The following is a 17,320-nucleotide window of genomic DNA, read 5'->3' as shown; positions in this document are numbered from 1 at the left end:
GGTCCCAAGTGCTTGGGCCCCTGCAACCACATGGGAGACCCAGAAGAAGCTTCTGGTTCCTGGCTTCAGCCCAGCCCAGCCCAGCCCTGGTCGTTGTGCACATTTGATGAGTAAGTCAGTAAATGGAAGACCTCTCTCTCTGTCTTTACCTCTCTCTCTGTATAACTGTGCCTTTCAGATAAATAAATAAATCTCAAAAAAAAAAAAAAAAGGACAAGGAGCTGAGACTTGAAAGGAGGCAAGTGAATGAGGTCAAGAACACAGGAAGAATTCAGTTTCAAGAAAGACTGCAAGGAAAAGCAAAGTAACAGGAAGAAGGTTCTGTGGATCAGAGACATATAAGTAAAAGTCTTAAAGAACTTGATGAAGAGAAGGAAAACATTGCAAGATGCTGAGGGATAATGGAGCAGGACGGGGGACACTTGCAAATACAAATATTCTACCAGCAGCTGATCCAGGAGATAGTGAAGGCAGAAGAAGGAGCACCAGGATACTGAAACAGAGTTGGCGTAATACAAGATTTGCTAAGAAAACATCCAGGAGATACCAACCACCTACCTAGTGTTGTCTAGAAATAGGCATCCTGTAGGGACAGCATACCCTATACACTTCCAACGTAGTTTCCTAGACTTCTACTTGGCCTTTTAGTATATATTTTTCAAAGATTTATTTATCTGAAAGTCAGAGTTACAGAGAGAGAGAGAGAGATGTTGATTCCATTGTTGATTCACTGCCCAAATGGCCACCATGGCCAAGGCTGGGCCAGGCCAAGGCCAGGAGCTTCTTCTGGGTCTTCCACATAGGTATCATGGACCCAAGCACTTGGGCCATCTTCTATTGCTTTCCCGGGCACATTAGCAGGGAGCTGGATCAGAAATGGAGCATCTGGGACTAGAACCTATGTCCATATGGGATGCTGGCCTTGCAGGCAGCAGCTTTACACAGTATGCCACAGCAGTGGTCCCAGTATTTTTAACTACAGTGTATTTGTATATTTAAAAAAAAGTAAAATATTCTACATAGCCTCTTCAGTTGCATCACCATCATTCACACTTGCTGACCCCCAAGCAGACCATTAGGAGGAGCTGCCCTAGAACTGGAAGGTCTATTTCCTGGGCAATTACGAATTAGCAGACAGAAAGAAAGCATACTGCACTATCCCTGGAGGCTGGTGACAACAGCCAAACAGCTGCAATCCTGGGATTAATAGATGGAGAGAAAAGCCACGAAATTCCTGGGCCTCTCTCAGATGTCCAGGAAAAGTCATGGCCTGAGAGGAAGAGTTTGGCTGGGGAAGTCCGGCACCTTCTGGACAACATTGGAGTTGTTGCAGCCCTCCTGCAGCGACTGAGGCTCAATGCTTCCTGGGAGTTTGCCCCAAGCTATACCTGGTGTGCTAATCTCTTGTCAGGGCAAGGGTTTTTTAGCTCCCTCGTCTGAGAGTCTTGCAAAGAAAATCACCTCACTCTGCCTGGGCTGTCTCAGGAGCACTTGGAGCCTGGGCTTGGAGGTGGGATTCCCTCCCCTCCTGGCTCTGTGATGGCATGACTTTCCCCCTCTTTCTCTGTGCTCCCAACTTTCCCTGACCAACTCTTCTGCATGGGGAGGACCTTGGGAAGAGAAAAAAATGAAGCATTGGCATCCTTTAGAACCCATGTCTTAGATTTATGATGGATACCTAGTTTTCCTTCTTTCCCATAACATCGTGAGTTATTTGAGAATGAGAACTTCACCTTTTCATTCTCTCTTATCTCCAAACTCTCCTTGTATGGTATTCAGCTTCAATTTGAAATTCTGCTTCCAGAATGCCTGTTCTATACTTTTAGCAGGCAGTTCCAAGTCACACCTCTAGATGGGGCGCTTGATGCATTTCCTGCCTAAGACAAGCAAGCAAGGACTCCACCTGGTGGCTGAGACTTGCACGGCAGGATTTTGATTGCGGGTCAGCCTTAGAAAGGATCTATTTTGTTTCAAGGAGGTGGGTAAAAATTTCACCTCGGCCTCAAGAAACCGTTTCCGTGGGTGAAGGAGAGAATGAGTAACTTCCCAGCATTAGCAAAGGGAAGTGTTTATATCAGAAAGTGAGAACAACAGATGTGGCTGTGGGGGTGGAGGTTTGTCAAGAGAAAAATAAGGCTGCTTCCTCCCAGAGTTCTCGGCTTCAGAGGTACATTTTTACTCAGACACTGTTAAATGCCATTAAGGAGAGAGAATCAGCCCCATCCTGCCTCCTGGAAAACTTGCTTGTAATGCTTCACTGATTTTGGCTGTCCATCTTGTTCCACTGAAATGACCCGGTTATTTTGTCTAAAAGTAAATGCCTGAGACTCTTTTTATAGAGAGTAATAGATTAGATGAAGCTGCTCCCTGTGACCACTCTCAGGGGTTAAAGGTCAAAGCTCACATTAGCTTTGTTAAAGTATAAGCTAGTATCTCGCTCAATCCAGTGTGATGTTGGTCATCCTTAATACATCCTTGGGGAAGGTAAAATGATGAGTCCAAGAGCAAGTCTTTTTAACTGCACTTAAAAATCCCCTCTGGGGCTGGCACTGTGGTGCTGCGGGTTAAGCCTCCACCTGCACTGCCAGCTTCGCTTATGAGCATTCGTTTTACTCCCAGCGGCTTCAGTTCTGATCCAGCTCCCTGCTAATATGCCTGGGAATGGCCCACATCCTTGGGACTTGGCTCTCACTTGGGGAGGTCAGAAGAAGCTGCTGGATTCAGCCTGGCCTAGTCCTGGCTATTGCAGTCATTTGGAAAGTGAATCAGTGGGTGGAAGCTCTTGCTCTCTCTCTCCCTCCCTCTCCCTGATTCTCTCTCTCTCTCTCTCTCTCTGCAAATCTTTCAAATAAATAAATAAATCTTTAAACTAATTTTTTAAATTTTATAAAAATGAAAATGACCTTTATTCAACACTAAAGAAGAACTCAGAGAACTTAAGTGCATCTTTCAATTTGGAAGAAAATGATAAAGCGGCTAAGAGAAAATGGAAGTGTGCTTTGGATTATCTCATACCCAACTAAATTGCATTGATTTTATAAAAGAAGCTGCTGTGAGAGGTAGACTGACCCGAAGGCAGGAGTGATCAACCTGGTGTAGTTCTGATGAATCAGGTTTCATAAGCACAGGTTGGCCAAGTCTGGTTCCATATCGGCTGCAGCCTGGACTGTCCAGGTAGCCACAACAATACAAGAAATTTAGGGAGCATTTTTAGCTGTCTGAGCTAGAAGAGGCATTGCTGCTTCCTTAGCAGCAATCTATGCGGTCACCCATTGATGCACCTTTTCTTGGAAAGTGCATGAGGGGCTGATGGTTGAGTTTGAGCTGCTTAGATTACAGGAAAAACGCTACACCCTGGCGAAACCCTGTTTCATGCATTCTTGGAACAGATCAGAAGCAGCTGACCCTACCTAACAGAAACTTAATAAGGCCAAAACTTTTAAGGTACACACAACAAAGTATGACACGGAATTTGGGAAAAGGTTATGTACTGTCTACATTCTGTGTACTGTAAGCTAAAACCTGAACTTTCTTTTAAAAAAAAAAAGGATTTGCTTATTTATTTGAAAAGCAGAGTTACAGAGAGAGAGGGTGAGAGAGAATGAGAGAGAGGGATTCTAAATCTGCTGGTTCACTACCTAAATGGCCACAATGGCTGGAACTGGGCCAGGCCAAAGCCAGCAGCCTGGAATTCCATTTGGGTCTCCCACGTGGGTGGAAGGGGCCCAGATACTCGGGCCATCTTCCATCATTTTCCCTGGTGCATTAGCAAGGAGCTGGATCAAAAATGGAACAGCAGGGGCTGATAGTGGTACTCATGGGATACCAACATTGCAGGCAGCAGCTTAACCCATTGTGCCATACTGCCAACCCCTAAAAACTTGACCTTAACTTTTGGATAAATCTTGGAGCAGAAATCCATGGGTGCCTTTTGGGGGTGTTTGGTAAGGGTGGTAGTTCTTTCCCCCAGACAGCCTTCAGGACAGGGATATGCACAAGCCAAAGAAGAAAATAGAGCAGATCTCTTGCAGTGCCCAGAAAATGGCCCAAGGATGCTATGAAAATATCTGACAATGGCCAGTTCATGGCAATGAATGTTTTCTTCCCTGAGTTAATGGACAAAATAATTCACTACTTGTTGAGACCATACCTGCACCAGTAACTTGACATAGATTATCTCAACTGATCTTCACATAATCCTAGGAAACGTTCAAAGCTATCCCCATTTTACGGATGAGGGAACTGGGGCCCAAAGAAGATCGGTGTCTAAGACGCCACATGTAATAAGAGATTGAATTGAGATTTAAACCCAAGGCATTGGATGCCAAAACTATGGTTGCATCCACTATAGTTGACTATTTCCCATAGCAAAATCTGTGATTTATATCAATGAGTGCTGAATGGAAGTGTTATCCTTACTACATCAGATAAAAAGCAAAACACAACAAAGCTACATGTTACAGAAGCAAAGGTGTAAGTAGCACAGGTAACAAGGTGATTAATTCTGTTCTAGGTGATTCTGTTACCTCATCAAAGACAAATCCCAAGTCAGGGCCCAGGCAAGAATACAGCTGCCCATCCCCTGCACTGAGGTGTGGCTCCTAATCCTGTCGCAGCTGCCACCCGTATACAGAAACCAGAGGCTATAAGCACAGACTTGGATTCGAGTGTGGGTTTTGTTATTTTTTAACTATTTGACTGTATCCTTAGTTGTAAAGTGGGGATAATAAGAGTACCAACCTTTACAGGGTTGTGTAAGAAATAATTTAATAAGGTTGGTAAAGCATAAGTCACAGTAGCTACCACACAGTAAACACCTAATAAACGGTAGCTGTTAATATTACTATACAGTAAATCGAGAGTCCTGGAAGGAGTTCTCTAATTTCACTTAATGATTACCCAACAAACACTGAAACACTTCATAGCGCTGAACAACTAAGTTGTGTTTGCATAAAGGACTTGGTGAAAGCATTTTGAACATAATGAAGACACATAAATGATTCCACAAAACTTCAGAACTATTTTCCCAGGCCACACTGAGGGGAAAAGAAAACTTGTCCAAATCATTTTATAGGCCCTACCAAGTGATTTGACAGCTGCTCAAGAGCCAAGTCTAGAAATCACTTCAGAAAGTTTATTTATCCAAAACACGTTTGCTGGAAATTAATATTCAGTACATAATCCTATTAAAGAAAACAGTAATGGTATTCAGGATAAGCTGATTTTTTCTGCTGTAAGAAACAGCCAGGGGTCCAGCTCCACGGCACAGTAGGTTAATCCTCTGCTTGCGGTGCCAGCATCCCATGTGGGCACTGGTTCTAGTCCTGGCTGCTCCACTTCCAATCCAGCTCTCAGGTTTGGCCTGGGAAAGCAGTAGAAGATGGCCCGAGTGCTTTGGCCCCTGCACCAGCATGGGAGACAAGGAGGAGGTACCTGGCTCCTGGCTTCGGATCAGTGCAGCTCCAGCTGTTGTGGCCATTTGGGGAGTGAACCAGCAGATGGAAGACCTACCTCTCTGTCTCTCCCTCTCACTGTCTGTAACTCTACCTCTCAAATAAATAAATAAAATCTTTTTAAAAAGAAAGGAAAAAGAGAGACAACCAGGAAACACCAGCATATAAAACAATGAAGACTTACATGTACCTGAAGGCTCAGTCATTGAACAGAGGATCCTAAAGATCACCACTTCCCCCTGAGAAATAGTGTTCAGTTGATCTTCATAAATTGGAACCCTACAGTTCCAAAACTCCAAGAATTTCTAGCAACCACTAGAAAGAAGAAAAGAGGCATGGAAGAGTCTCTCCCTCACAGCTTCCAGAGCTGTGAGAATACATTTCTTTGTTTGAGTAACCCAACTTGTGGTAGTTAGTTATGGTGTTTTAGTTTGAATGTCCTCTCTAAACTCTTGTTGAAATTTAATTGCCACTGAGGTTGAGTTGGGAGGTGGAACCTATAAAAGGTGATTAGTACATATGGTGGGTTGGTTACCATGGGAACAAGTTAATTATAGTTATCCCGACAATGGCTTTACCATAAAAATGTGTTCTTTCTCCATCCCCCCTTCCCTCGCCCCTCTTGTATTCTCTTGGTGCAGATTGCCCTAAGCTGTGTTGTCACACAGCAGGAACTTTGAAATTGGACTTTCCAGGCTCCAAAATTGTAAGAAATTAAATATTTTGCAAAGTACCTTGTCTTTGATATTCTATTATAAAACATAAAACATACTAAGGTACATAGCAGTCCTAGGAAATGATGACAATATAGTGCCATGCAATGAAAATTAAAATTCTAAACTAAAGATGTAGCTCATTCTACCCCCTTTGCAACCCCTGCTAAAAGACAGTCATCATACTGAGAGTTTCCTATGTCTTGTCTGTTAAATGGCAATAATAATAGTTCTCAGGCCAGTTTAGAGGATAACATAAACATTAAATTAATTATTTTCAAATTACATTGGATATTCCAAAATGTGTTTAGTTGAACTTGAGGGTCTATACAAATAGTTTCTGTGGTGAAGTAGGTTTGAGAAATCCTATATAGATAACTTCTCCACCAAAGAATCAGAACACAGGTTATTACATAAAATGTGCAAAGACTTGCAAATTGGAATCTATTTAGCCTGTTCTACTCAGTTGTGGGGAGCAACTGAGACTAGACTAAATTACTGGAACTGCTAGGACTAATTCTATGCATCTGATCTCCCACAATATGGTGCTGAGCGACAGCAAACAACTTCTACACAGCTGCCTCACCAATTTGACTGATAAACTGCAGGAGCTGATCCTGCTCCTGATTGGAGGAGAGCAGTGTGCTCAGCATGTGGGCAGCAGAGCATGGATTGGTGGAAGAGGACTATAAAGAAAGAGAGAGAAACTATGCACCGGGGAACATCTGAGCAACCCCTGAGCAACCCCTGAGAGAGCCGGCCGGCGGTGTGCCGCGCCTCCGCAGAGGCGGAGGCGGAGACGGCGGGGGCGGGGGCGAGGGCGGGGGCGGCGGGGGGGGGCTGGCAGCTAACCCAGGAAGGGCCAGGCAAAAAGAACAGCGCAGGGTCGGGTGTCGTTCCTCCGCGAATGGGGGAGCGACACTCAGTCTTCTCCAAATTTATTTGACCATGGAATATCTCCTTTGGGGAACTCCAGTTACTATCATGTAGCTTTAAAATCACTGCTTTATGCCACTGTAAGTTACTGTGGGAGCAGGTGTTGTGGTGCAGCAGATGAAGCCACCACTTGGGGTACCCACATCCCATATCAGTGTGCCAGTTCAAGTCCTGGTTGCTCTGCTTCTAATCCACCTTCCTGTTAATGCATCCTGGGAGGCACCACATGCTGGCTTGAGTGTCTGGCCCCTGCCAGTGCTGTGGGAGACCCAGATGGAATTCAGAGCTCTGACTTTGCCTTGGGCAAGCCCTAAATGTTGCAGGCATTTGGAGAGGGAACCAATGAGTGGAAGATTGATCTCTCTTTCTCTCTCCCTGTCAACTAGATGAAAATAAAACCTCTGGCTCTTGGAGATAGACACTCAGGGCTTATCTATGCAGAAAAACGTACAGAACACTTGGGAGCTCTGCGGGAGGCATGCATGTGTCCTAATGGCAGCCTTCCCATTCTTGCATATGGCCCATGTGGCTTCTGCTGAGTGGATTGGGAGAGCTGGGTAAATGGAGCAATAGCTTTTATAAAATGCACCCTCCACCCCCAAGTCAGGAGCAACAGAAGTTCCTCACTCTTCCAGAGGGATGACAGGGAGAAAAAAACAACTGTTAAGACTCCTCCACATTCACAGATGTGTTTCAATGCTAAAACGCATGCGTGAAAAAGACATTTATGTATGAATGCATATTCACTTTAATAATAAAATAACAAATAATTGTACTTTATTAACATTTTCATTGGCAATAAAACCTAAAATAGATATTTAACATTCTACTCCAGAATCCTACATCATGTCAACTTCAGATTAGAAGAAAACAGAAAGTCTCAGCAGATAGCCAACTGTTAACCAGCCTGTCCATTCTGGGTAATGTGTTCATTCATTCATGGTTCTGGCCGCGGGAATAGAGCAGCCAATAAGTAACAGACATATTCCCTGACCTCCTGGTGCCTGTATTCTAGAGGAAAGAGACTCATTTGCTAGGCAATGGTACATGATGGAGGAAAATTAAGTAGGGAAGCAGAATAAAAAGGAAGCCAATGTGTTGTTTCATCCGTATCCTAGTTCTATTACAGTCCAGGCTGCATCACTTCTGATCCAGTTCCCTGCTAATGTACCTTGGAAGGCAGCAGAGGATGGCCCAAGGACTCAGGCTCCTGAAACCCACATGGGGAGGTCCAGATGAAGTTCCAGCCTCCTGTCTTGAGCATGTCATGTCCCAACCTCAGCTGTTGTGTCCCCTTGGGGAATGAATCAGTAGATGGAAGATCCTATGTGTGTGTGTTTATGTGTGTGGTTCTCTCCCTCTATTGCTGTCACTCTGCCTTTCAAATAAATAAATAAATAAATAAATAGAATTTATTTTTATAAAAGGAAAGAAAGGATTCTGTTTAGGCAGAGGGGAAAAAAAAGACGGCTGAGTCTTGGGGTGTTTCATTAGAAGACCATTTTTGTGCAATGGCTGTCGTGTTTCTTGGCAGGAATGTGACCGAGCCAGGTATTTCATCACAGCCAATGGAGTTTCTCATCACAAAGAATACTTACACTCTGTCATGGAAGAGGCATGCCATCGGGACTCCGCACACTGCTCCACTGGCATATATGGGAGGACTCTAAGGCCCCCTGGTGATTTGGTAAGAACCAGCATGTTGATCACAATGATTTCATGAAGCCTAGAAAAGCAGATACTCTTTTGGTTTCTTAGGATACAGAAAACAAGCAAGTTAAACTTTCAAGATTATAAAAACTATTTGTCATATTCTTTTTAAAGGCTGTAATCATTTATTGAGTCCTGGTCTTCTAGGCACTATAACTAACCAATCATTTCTGTGTCTGGCCCTTTCCAACACCTCTTCACATCCACCCTACCCCACCCATGAGCTCTGCCCGGAGAGGCTCCTTCTTCCTCTGTCCATTCAGGTCTCTCCTTGCACTTCTCAGTCATCACCCCATCCACTCATGAGCTCCGAGGCTGGAGGAGGAGGCAGGAGAAAGTGGGCGGCCTTCTCTATCACCAGGCCAAAGACACGGTGCCAGCCACTGTGCTGCTTCCGCAGCCAGCCACCCTCAATGTTGTACTGTCCTTTCTTATACACTCCTCGATGTCACTGATTGGAGTTCATCTTATGGGGAACCCTGAATAACACAGCCTTGGAATGTGATCTCATTAGCCTCACCCCTCTACCCTGCCACTAGGATGCAGGTATAATTTCCATTTTACAAACAAAAAAAGAGAGGTAGTGTGTCTGAGTTCACACAGAGAGGGGGCAGAGTCAGGATTTAAACCGGGGTTTGTCTGACTCCAAGGCCTGTGCACTTATTAACCATTTCATTTTATTACAAAACAAAATCAATTATAATTTTAAAATCATAAAAAGTTATAATGCTATAAATAAATCACCATTAAAATAATAAAATTAGTTGCCTATTACACACCAAAAATCTCATAAGCATTAGTTCAGTTGATACTTACTGTAGCCATTATTATCACCATTTTAGAGATTACAAACCTTGAAGCTCTAAGTTTAAGGATTTCTCAATGTCATAGGCAATGAATAGCAGAGCCAGGATGCAAATGCTCCAATGTTCTATCTTAAAAAAAACCTTTATGTTGGGGAGGGCATTTGGGGGAGTGATTAAAGTGCCCCTGGGGACCCCACCATCCAATATTGGAGTGAGTCTTGGGAGACAGCAGATGATGGCTAAAGTCCCTGCCACCCATATGGGAGACCTGGATGGAGCTCTGAGCCCTTGGCTTCAGCCTGACCCAGCTCTGGCTGTTGCAATCATTTTGAGAATGAACCAGTAGATAAAAGATCTCTCTCTCTCTCTCTCTCTCTCTCTCTCTCTCTCTCCATTTCAAATAAAATAAAAATAAATTAATATTTTTAAAACTTTTAAGTTATGTGGCAATAAGAATACTGTAGACCAAAAAGTTTTTTTTCTTATTGACAAAGATGGGAAAGTTAGTCATGTTTAATATATGTGTTGGGTTTAAACATTTGAGTAGCTTATACTTATTTACCAGGACTGCAATAGGATGGACAGCAGCTTCCACGCACCCCTGTGCATTGCCTGTTTATATGCCCCTGTGGTCAGTATCATCAACATGAATCTGACAGAAGCAGCCCTGAGTGTCACCACCAAGCTCAGTGCATTAGACGATCTCTGGGATTTGCCAGTCACTAATCAACAAAGCACAACTTTCCAGAAGGTCTTGTGCAGGATATCAGAAGTACAAACATGTTCTCAGTCTATAGAGTTGGGGAGTTAGGAAAGAATGCATAAAACAGTCATCAACTATGTAAGACAAGACACATTTATGTGCTAAATTGTACCCATAAATCAAAATCTCAAAAGAGAAACAGAGCGGTCAAGGCTGTCCATGGAGGAGTTACGCCGACAAAGCTGTGATTCCTCCCTTCTGACTTCAAAAATATTAATCCAACATTTGTAGGAAATGAATTTTAAGTCAACATAACCGTTTTTTAAAGGTGGTGATTATTTTGAGCAATTGTTTCCCATGGATAGAGGACTCTTGCCACTCCCAGTGTCCAGAGCAGACTGATCAGAGCAGGTTCTCTCAGAGCATTGTCCACAGCCCACATGGCTCATTGCCCCTCCTGCACGAAGCTCCCAGAGTCTCTGCACTCCCCATATTGTGTGACAATCAAGGAACCACACATAGGCTATAAGAAAATCACAACAGATTCCCCTCATATACCTGCTCCTTGGCTTCCCACTCACATGTGGATTTAGTTCCTCCCTGGGATAAGCCTCAGGCAAAGCAAAGTAATCAACCCCAGGGCCTACATTGGGGTGCAGCTGGTTCAGCCACCACTTGTGACACCTTCTCATCCCAGATGAGCACTTGTTTGTGTCCCGGCTGCTCCACTTGATTGGCCTAGAAAGGCTTCAGAAGATGGCCCAAGTGCTTCAGCCTCAGCCATCCACGTGGGAGACCTGGATGGAGTTCTTGGCTCCTGGCCCCTGGCCCCTGACTTCTGCCTGGCTTAAGCCCAGCTTAAGCCCCAACCATTACAGTCATTTGGGAAGTGAATCAGTGGGTAGAAGACCTCTCTCTCTTTCTCTCTCTCCCTCTCCCTCTCTCTCTCCCTCCCTCTTTTTAAATAAGTAAATCTCTAGTAAAAATACTAATAATCAGTCCCAAAACATTGTGGGTGCAGGGCTTCCAGACCCCAATCCTGCCTAGCATGAGGCTTGTCAGGGTCACACTAGGAAGTTTTGTTCGCTGCCCCATCACAGACAGAAGCTCTCCCAGGGCACCAACTGAAGGAGAACCATGGGGGAGAAAAGACTGTTTCCTTCTCCTAACACTACTTGTAAGCCTTTAGCCCTCTCTTCTTCATGAATCTTTCTACTCACCCAGATGGAAGTAGAGTCACTTTGCCAGTTTCTCCCTAAGTAGCTACTATATTTACTCCATGTGCCTCTCCAAGAAATCAGAAAATATCTAAGAATGATTAAAAATCCATGGGTAAGCCATCCCTTGAATGCCCACATCCTAAATTGGAGTACCAGGGATCCAATCCTGACTCTGTTTCCAATCAAGCTCCTTGCTGATGTGCCTGGGAAGCAGCAGATTCTTGGACTCCTGCCACCCATGGGAGATTCAGATGAAATTCCTGGCTCCTGGCTTTGGCCTGGCCCAGCACCAGCTGTTGCAGAGGTTTGGGGAGTGAACCAGCAGATAGACTATCTCTCTCTATCCATCTCTCTGTCTTCCAAATAAATAAACTTTTAAAACAAATATATAAAAACCCACTTGCATTGAGTAAGGTCCATTCCTCTATATTGGCCTGCTGATGACACTCTCCCAGGGTGCTATTGCAGCCATAGGGAATAGTCCACACAGAAAGGGTAAAGGGACACTTGGGTTCCCCTTGTGAGAATGCATGGCAGTAAGGTACTGGCTGGCCATCCCAGCTCAGAAGGCCGCGGACATAATTAGTTTGTTAGAATTTCAGTGGTGTGTGTGGTTTGGACGTTTAAGGAATGGTATTAAAATGCCATAAACATTATATCCACAAAACAGTTTTTAGAACTGTCTGGTTTGCTTTTCGGTTTTTAAGGACAGAGGATTGTGCCTCTATGAGCTTCTTCATAGGAACTCCATTTCAGAAGCTCGGATTTTAGAGAAATAAATAAAGCAAGGTCTGAGGCACGCTGAGCTCTCACAGAGAGGTGATCACTTGGAAGCTGATGATTCTGGGAGGAAGCAGGGCATCAGAGCTGTGGCTTCAGATTCACTCGTTGCACAGTGGTAGGAACAGCCCAGGTCTGTGGCTTCGGAAGGGCTGCGGTCACACATCCTTTCCCACAGGCAGCCCGCCACGCTTGGCTCTCAGTTAATTTTTTATTTTTAGTAGAGATTTTCATAATGTGTTCCTCAAAGCCCCAGGAAAGAAGCTATTTGGGTGGCCTCCAGGGTCCCTCCCTAGTTTAGCCCCATTTATCACTTCTCTTTGTTTGAAATATTTACTAACAAATAAATTAATCTACTTGGTCCACCAAAAGGGGTTGTGCTAAAAAGTAAAGACAAGGAGCCACCCACAAGTTTAGAAAACTGCTGAGTCAAGGTGCCACATTCAAGGACAGTGTACTATGATGCACCTGTGCGAGGCAGCCTGCAATGCACAGCTGTCACAGTAATTACACAAGAGGAATGCATTTCCAGGAGTCTTTACAGCCCCTTAGCAAAGGGTGGGGATCTAAGGCGCCAAACCTAAAATACCACGGGGAGTGTGCAAGGGTGGAGAGGAACCAGGATGTGAGGAGACCAAAGGAAGGCTAAGCCTCAGGGAAGGGACAGATTTTAGCACGGAAGATGTGAAAAGGGTAAGTCAATGCTGAAAGGCAATGATACACAACATGAAAGAGAAGATCCAATTGATGTCATATTAAAAATATCAAGTACTGGGGGGGCGGGGGCAGGTGTTTGGTGCAGTGGTTAAGTTGCTGCTTTGGAATGCCTGCATCGCTTATCAAGGTACCAATGTCAGAGAGTCCCCACTCTGCTTCTGATGCAGCCGCCACTCATGCATCCCCTGGGAGGCAGCAGGTGATGGCACAAGTACTTGAGTGCTTGATACCTATGTAAGAAAAACCTGGGTTGATTTCTAGGCTCTTATTATTGGAGGCATTTGAGAAGTGAACCTGCAAAGGAAATATCTGTGTTTCTCTGCCTTTCAAATAAAAGTAAGTAAATAGTAACATGGAAAGGCCTAATATTAAGGTGAAAATTTCAAAGAAAATTAACTTCGTCTGTCTCACCCACTTCAAGAGTAAAACGTCACCCCTCCCCCAACTCTCCCCCTACATACACACATGGTAAATAAGAAGGAAGATTGGCGAGAATGCTTTAGTTGGAAAAAGCTGTGCTTGGGTTCCGCCATCTGCCTTAAGGGGAGGGAGATGATGAGACCGGCTTCTCACTCCCAGCCTCGCAAGAGGGCGTTCCTAGGCCAGCGCTCAGAGAATCTGCTTCTGTCACCTTGTAGTCTGAGAAGTTCCTTGGCCACACTGCACAGCCAGACAACCTCTGGTGACCTGGGGGAGCAGAGAGAGGAACTAACTTCATTCCCCTCCCACTGCAAGTCAAGCCGTGTGGGGCCTGGAGGCAGGTGGAGACTAAGCGAGGAAGGGCAGCCCGGGCTGTTCCATGGGATCCTAAAAGACAACCTTCAAGAAATGGTTCTGCCAGAGGACAAATGGAGAAAATGAAGCAACAGAACATCAGAAGCTAAGGAGAGGTCATAGGCCAAAGGTGAGGCCCAATATCATCTGAGGGACCGAGCAGTTTCTAAGCCCTAGAATTTGTGTGAGGCCCTTAGAGCAAGAAACCAGCTTCAGGCCTGGGACTGGAGTGAGTTTTTACCTTCCCTGCGGTCTGTCTGCTCTTTCCCTTCTTCAGCCCCAGCCTCAGAACCCTATCGATGGACAAGAAAGGTTGGCACTACAGCGGGAAGTCCACTGAGCCCCTCAGCAAAGGCAGCCTTGTCCGGGCCAGCAAGTCTTTTCTGAATGCCCACTGCAGTGTTCCGCAATGTGTTATGAATGAACATCCTACTTCCTGAAACAGGACTGTTTTGTGACTTAGGTGATTTGTGGTCTCTGAAGAACTTAAAAATGATAAAAAATGTCATGGTGCCTGCTAAAATTTTCTTCCACAGGCAGAAAAATAATCTTCCTAATGAATTAATCTTAAAGGGCAGTGAGGGGAGGGGAATGCCTTTTATTACAGACTCATTAACTGGGCTTGTTTATTGCCCTGGGTTAAAAGTGCTCATGGGGGTAAGCGTTTAGCCTCGTGTTTGAGAAGCTGTTTGAGATGCCTGAGACCCATATCAGGATACCTTGGTTTGTTCTATGGCTCTGGCTGCTGACTTGAGCTTACTTCTAATGCAACCCTGCCCCAAGGAGAGGCAGCGGTGATGGCTCAAATAGTTGGATTCTTGCCACCAACATGGGAGACCTAGATGGAGCTACTGGCTCTTGGCTTTAGCCTAGCCCAGTTCCAGCCTTTGTGGGTGTTTGGGGAGTGAACCAGCAGCTGGGAGTTCACCTCTCTTTCTCTCTCCCAATTTCTCCTTCTCCCTTCCCCCCCTCCCTCCCCCAACCACCTCTCCCTCACTCCTTCCCTCCCTCCAAAATGAATGAATAAATAAATTTGTAAAAACTGCTCCTAGGATAGATTGGTAGTTGATCCTACCCATCACATCGTCCAGGGTAGGTGTTAACCCTGAGCTGAAAAGTAAAACCACACACACTGTGGCCATGCAGACAGGGAGAGGCAAACCCAACCACAGAGTGTTTGTTGTGTGGCTGCTTGTGTGTGTCTTTTGCTTTTTTTCAGCACAGAAGATTCTTACAGGTGTTACTCGCCCAGCAAGTGTTTTTATCTCACCACCTGCTCGTATTCTACATAAAGCCTACTACAGCAGAAGGAATCCTACCTTGGGGGTTCATACCTTATAATACTTTTTTTTTCTTTCTGTTGAAGTAGGCCCCACAGGAAAAGGTGCCTTATTTATATGAAAATAAGAGGCAGTGTTTTGCTTATCCTACCTTAAAGTCCTTCTGTTTTGTTTCTGAGGGACAAGGGAGTGTTCTAAGTCTCCTTCCAAATTATCAATCATCTATTTAAGTCTGTCCTTATTTGTTTCCCTCAGCAAGTCCATGGATGGCGCCTCACTATGAGCAAACACAACAAAGGAAAAAAATGAGTTTCTTAGGAGAAAAAGGATATGAATTCACAGCACCAAAAGGGTGGGCACAAAAATATACAAGAGCTTTGTCTTCTTGAGGTGTTAGCAAGCATTTTAGTAAGCTATTTTATCCATAAAATATCCAGAAATACTTTTATCAGAACAAATAGGAGTCATTTGAAAAAAACTCATCCAGTTGGCCCACAGATGGGGGGCAGGGGGAGCAGACCATGCCTGTGATACAGGGGACTCCCTGAAACTAGAGAGCAGATTGTGCATCTCTGGGCCCCACAAGGACAGAGTCGCACGGGTTGCTGTCATCTCAAATTTTCACTTTCACAGGCAGCACCACAACGTCATTACACACATAACAAATGCTGGGTCAGAGTCACACGGTGGGTTAGAGTACAGGCTTTGGCTCCATCCTATTTCTAGCAGAGAGCTGGTGACCAAATTCGCTTCATCTCTCCAAGTCTTAGTTCCCTTGCTCTAAAATAGAAATGTCCAGTGCCACAGGGTCCTTGGGATTCTTTCCTCTCTTGGAAGCCCCCCTCCATGCCGCTCTGGCTGGGGGTCTTTGACTCTAATAAATCTTAAATCTAAAAAAAAATTAATTAAATTAAATAGAAATGGAAATAATCCCAAACTCATAGGACTTCTGTGCAGATTTAGTTAACTAATATAGGTGTGATGGCCAGGAAAAAGAGCCACTCGGATTTCATGCCTTGGGAACATAATTGATGATCAGTCCAAGCAACTATCTTTTTCACTGCCGTATTCCCACAGACAGCTTATAGCCAATGACCAAATGTAGTGGCCATCCCTGGGGGATGGAGGACCTCACCCAGAGTGCGTTTTGCTTGAAGACACCCCAGCAGTTTAACTGAACCTTTCTTGGAATCTCACAGCAATGAGGCCCTTCCTTCCTTCATCTCTCCTTCCCCAGGTATCATCCCACCACTGGGATGTGACACTTCCTGCCACTTGTTCCTTCCTTCTCTTATTCTCCATAGGCTTTCTCCCGCTGTCAAATTTATTTACCTGCAAAGCAGAGAGACACAAAGACAGAAGTGTCTTCCACCCATGGATTCACTCCTCAGATACCCACAACAGCTGGGACTGGGCCAGGCCCAAGCCAGGAGGCTGGAACACAACCCTGGTCTCCCATGGGAGTGGCAGGGACCCTACTACTTGAGCCATTATATCTGCCTCCCAAGGTGCACATTAACAGGAAGATGGATTTGCAAGCTGAGCAGGACTCAAACTCAGATACTCTGATATGGAATGCCGGTGTCTCCAGCTGTGGCTTAGCCACTGTGCTGAAGGCATGCCCCATTCTTTTTTATTTTACACTTATAGGTAAGAGGACTAAATAATCAGTAATCTTAAATCAATGTAGTGCTAGTAGGTGTTGACCAAATACAAGCTCTTAATATTTTTTAGTAGACCAGTGACATCTTCGGTCACTTTAGGTGTGGAGGTGAATGTGGAATGGGGAAATGAGAGCATGACAGGTCACATAAAGCAGTGGGAGCAGGAGCTTATTTGTACACTCTACCCAAGACCCCAATCTCCAGAATTGCCACCCCTGAATTTACCTGGAGTCCATTCTGTTACTTGTACCTCTCTCTCCACAGAATCCATTCCCAGCCTCATTGACCATGCCCCAACCGACAATGCTCTCATTTTGTCAACAAGGTGTCCAGGTCTCCTCACAGGAGGCCTTGCACAGGCCCTCCTACCCGGTACCTCCAGGTGTCTTCCTCAGTACACCACACTACTGATCTTTAACGTGATCCCTGTGCTCAGAGCCTGGCTGGGAAAGCGGCTGGCTATTCCCTCTAAAACACAACTTACTTTATGTTCCTGTCTTAGACATGTAACCCTTGAGCCTCCAAAAAGGCAGTTTCCTGTAAAAGCCAACTGAAGGGTGTATG

The 17,320-nt window shown here is 44.9% G+C and overlaps 2 long non-coding RNA genes across 3 annotated transcripts in view; one reads left to right on the top strand and one right to left on the bottom strand.

Annotated features, from left to right (window-relative positions):
- The window catches only part of LOC149122363 (uncharacterized), a 93,250-nt gene that overhangs the window by 57,135 nt on the left and 18,795 nt on the right, over positions 1 to 17,320 (bottom strand). For both annotated transcript variants that reach the window (XR_016220725.1, XR_016220727.1), the window contains exon 2: positions 8,701 to 8,828. This is a non-coding gene — a long non-coding RNA (uncharacterized LOC149122363). The remainder of the gene's footprint in view (positions 1 to 8,700; positions 8,829 to 17,320) is intronic.
- Positions 13,525 to 17,320, top strand: part of LOC149122362 (uncharacterized) — a 37,950-nt gene continuing 34,154 nt past the window's right edge. The window contains exon 1 of the long non-coding RNA XR_016220724.1: positions 13,525 to 13,942. This is a non-coding gene — a long non-coding RNA (uncharacterized LOC149122362). The remainder of the gene's footprint in view (positions 13,943 to 17,320) is intronic.

Source organism: Oryctolagus cuniculus, chromosome 14 (assembly GCF_051225735.1).
Source record: "Oryctolagus cuniculus isolate XC-2025 breed Fujian yellow rabbit chromosome 14, ASM5122573v1, whole genome shotgun sequence".
Classification (NCBI taxonomy): domain Eukaryota; kingdom Metazoa; phylum Chordata; class Mammalia; order Lagomorpha; family Leporidae; genus Oryctolagus; species Oryctolagus cuniculus.
This window is presented reverse-complemented; position numbering and strand designations above follow the sequence as displayed.